Below are 4,316 nucleotides of genomic sequence, written 5' to 3'. Positions count from 1 at the left end.
CCAAGCATTGGAGCCTTGTGAGGGACATTGCATATTCAAACAACATTTTGTAATGTAATGAAAAGAAAATTATATGCTTTCCTTTATTTTTGTTTGTATATTTAAATTTTCTTTTATTTCATGTGTATGGCTATTTTGCCTGCATGAGTGTCTTCACACACATGCCTGGTGACTGTGGGGGCCAGAAGGAGGCATTACGTCTCCTGAAACTGTACTCACAGATGGTTGTGAGTTACGGTTGGGGTACTGGGAACTGAATCCTGGTCCTCTGGGAAAGCAGCCAGCGCTTGTAACTACTAAACCATCACTCCAGACGCTCTTTTATTTATTTTATTTTATCTGGGTGGGTGTTTTGCTGGTGTGTATGTCTGTGCACAAGTTGTGTGCCTGGCGGGGGCCAGAACAGGATGTTAGATCTCCCGAAACTCAGTTGCAGATGGTTATGTGCTACCAGGTGGATGGTGGAAGCTGAACTTGGGTTCTCTGCCAGAGAAAAAAGTACTGGTAATTGCTGGCAATCCTTCTGCATCCTCCTACATCCCTCCTAGACGAGTGCGCGCGCGCGCACACACGCATGTACACAATTTTTTTTTTTAAAAAAAGCATTAAGTCTAGGGGCTGGAGAGAGGGCTCTGTACTTCAAGAAGTGGCTGCTTTTCCAGAAGACTTGGTTTCAATTTCCTGTACCCACATAGCAGGATATAACTGTCAGCAACTCCAGTTCCAGGAGATTGGACTCTTTCGACTTCCTTGGGCACCAGACATGCATGTGGTGCATAGACCCACGCTTGCAGGTCAAATACCTACACACGCGCACGCGCGCGCGCGCGCACACACACACACACACACACACACACACACACACACACACACACACAGAGCAAATCATTAAACTTTAAAAATCAAGACAACAGAGTAAGGAAGGCTTGTTTTACTGATGGCAGATCACTGACTTCCAGACCTCACTGCCCTGCCTTTTGGCCCCCAGTGGTTTTCTGTCTCCTCTGAACATCTGGGTGTTGCTGTGGTTCTCTGAACACGAAGCGTTCTGACAGGCTCACGGGGTGGGGCAGGGCAGTAAGGTCAAAGCCATCTCCTCAAGGTAAGAGGATGGTCCTGGTGGAAACCAATCTGGAGTCCAAGCCTACAGTTCTCACGAGTATTAACTCGGCTGAGGTGATGTGGGGTGAGTGGCGGGCCTCCCGCTGTACTACTGGCCAGCATCTCAGAAGAAATACTCGCGTTGTTCCATGCACCTCCCAATCAGCTTTACTGGAGCATACTCTTCAGTTCATATAGCTCACTCACGTCAGTTGCACAATTCAATGACTTTTGTACATTTATGTCCACAGCTTTACACATGCAACCATCGCTGCAAAACAGTTTTAGGACATTTTCATCTCTCAGTAAGATCCCTCAAGAGCGTGTACTGTGACCCTCAGTCCCTGAGCCTCTGACCCTTCCAACCGCCATTCTGCTTTATGACTGTACAGTTTCGTTGTCTCTGGAGGTTTCACGTAAATAAAAAGCACACACTCTCTGATCTCTATATCCACCTCTTTTGTGGTTCAGCATGAAACATGTTTAGAAAGGAGTGTGTAGGCATGATAAATGAACTTCATTCGAGAATGATCTTTCATGATAGAGAACTTCTGCAGGATGCTAATATTACAGAAGAGACTAACAGCAGCACTTGGCCCAAGTCTCCGGAAGACACCTCAAGTTTCTGTTGTCCCACGCTTCCCTCTAGTGGCCGAGACTAAATTGCTAAAATAGATTTTTTAATGTTCTCACCTTAAAAACAAAAAAAAAAGTAGGTAAGGTATTAATAGCTTGATTGACTCTTTCTACCTTATCGTCATAGATAAAAACACACATCAGACCCCACGTATTTGTATAAACAAATATTTTCCAATTAAAAAAAGTAAACAGGGCTGGAGAGATGGCTCAGAGGTTAAGAGCTCTGACTGTGCTCCTCCAGAGGTCCTGAGTTCAATTCCCAGCAACCACATGATGGCTCACAACCATCTGTAATGGGGTCTGATGCCGTATTCTGGTGTGTCTGAAGACAGCTACAGTGTACTCATATACATTAAATAAATAATAAAAAATTATAAAAACAGTAAACAATTTTATTTATCTGTGGAGTTTTTTGGGGGGTTTTGTTTGTTTGTTTGTTGTTTTTTTGGTTTTTTTTTTGAGACAGGGTTTCTTTGTATAGCCCTGGCTGTCCTAGTACTGACTTTGTACACTAGGCTGGCCTCAAACTCACAGAGATCTACCTCCGGAGTACTGGGATTAAAAACATGCTATACCACATGTCAGGGTTTTACTGCTGTGAATAGACACCATGGCCAAGGCAACTCCTATAAGAACATTTAATTGGGGCTGGCTTACAGGTTCAGAGGTTCAGTCCATTATCATCAGGGCAGAAACATGGCAGCATCCAGTCAGACATGAGGCTGGAGGAGCTGAGAGTTCTGCCTCTTGTTCAAAAGGCAGCTAGGATGAGGGTATTAAGGCCGATGCCCACAGTGACACAACTATTCACCTCATAATAGTGCCACTCACTGGGCCAAGCATATTCAAACCATCACACCACATCAGCCCCCAAACTAAAAAAATAAAAAATTAAAAATTAAAAAAAATGTATGTATGTGCATACCTGGTGACCTTGGAGGCCAAAAAAGTTGTCAAATTCTCTAGAGCTAGAGTAAAAATGGATGCAAGTACTGGAAACTGACAAGAACCGTATCTCCAGCTCCTAAAAGAGATTTTTTTCTCTAAAAATCTTTTTGGTTGCTTGTCAGACTGCTCCTGAAATGAGAGGGTCATGTTGGTATTCGCATATAAAAGATATTCCTTTTCTGGTGTTTGGAGGTCTTTTATAAAGCAGATTTCTTGGGAACTATAATCTGTCTTTGTAATCCCTCTACCACCCAAATCTACCAGCATCTCTGTGCAAAGAGAATTAATGCAGTGGCAGGGACTACAGGAGTGGTGTTAAATTTCTTGTTTAAGGGGCCAAAGAGATGGATCTGTGGTTAAGACCTCTTCCAGAGGTCCTGAGTTCAATCCTCAGCAACCACATGGTGGCTCACAACCATCTGTAATGGGATCCGATGCCCTCTTCTGGTGTGTCTGAAGACAGCTACAGTGTACTCACATACATAAAATAAATAAATCTTTTAATTTTTTTTTTCTTGTTTAAATCTTACCTATGCTGGTTTAGTTATGGGGCTTGGGGTAAGTCACTCACTAGGCAAAGATGATCACAGAAGCAGTCTACCTGTTTGTTTGGGGTTTTGTTTCCCTGTGCTTCTGTTTTTTGAAACAAAATATCATGTATCCAAGCTGGTCTCAGACACTGTGTATGTGAGGATGACAATGAACTTCTGATCCTCCGGTTTCTACATCCTGAGTGCTGAGTGCCACCACGCATGGTTCCTGTGATGCTGGGGATCAAACACAGGGCTTCATGAGTGCTTCTCAAGCACTCAGATCCTGTCTCACCACACACACACACACACAAACACACACACACTCCACATTCGCCACAAAGCATACATAAATCTCTTTGAGGAACAAAGAAAGCTGAATACAGATCAGACTTGACTTTATCAAAACTTGTAAAGCCCATAAATATAGGCTCTTCAGATTGATGAGAAAAAGAAATTACAATAAGGAAACGGTCTGGTACCAGAAAAGTCTCTATTGACCCAGGGAGAACAGAAGTCACCAGACCAATAAGCATCCACTCCCAGCCTTCTGGGCAGACAACAAGTTATGCATTTCTTCCCGTGAAGAAACAACCTTGTGTACTTAACATTCTTGGTTTCCCTAAGGTTTATCTGTGAGCACAGATATGTGCAAGAGAGTATTTATCTCAGTGTTGCTTAAGTATGCTCAAGATATGATGAGAATGGTATCCTGAAAAACCTACTGTGCCCTAAAAATATCATAATAATAATAATAATAATATTAGTAGTAGTAGTAGCAATAGTTATAGTAGTAAAATAAATAAATGAATAAAGAGCCTTGCTGTGATGCTAGCATATCTTTAATCCCAGTGCTTGGGAGGCAGGGGCAAGTTAATGTCTGTGAGTACAAGGCCAGGCTAGTCTACATAGTGAGTTCAAGGACAGCCAAAGCTATATAGTGAGACTATCTCAAACAAAATAAAACAAAACAACAAACCAACAACTACAAATGCTTTTAGGGCCCGGGGAAATGGCTCAGCATCTTGGAGCTCCTGGATTTGTTTTCTAGCACCCACAGCCATGATTTCAGTTTTAGATGATCTAATGCCCTCTTCT

Source organism: Rattus norvegicus, chromosome 2 (genome assembly GCF_036323735.1).
Source record: "Rattus norvegicus strain BN/NHsdMcwi chromosome 2, GRCr8, whole genome shotgun sequence".
NCBI classification, from domain to species: Eukaryota; Metazoa; Chordata; class Mammalia; order Rodentia; family Muridae; genus Rattus; species Rattus norvegicus.
Note: the sequence above shows the minus strand (reverse complement) of the source record.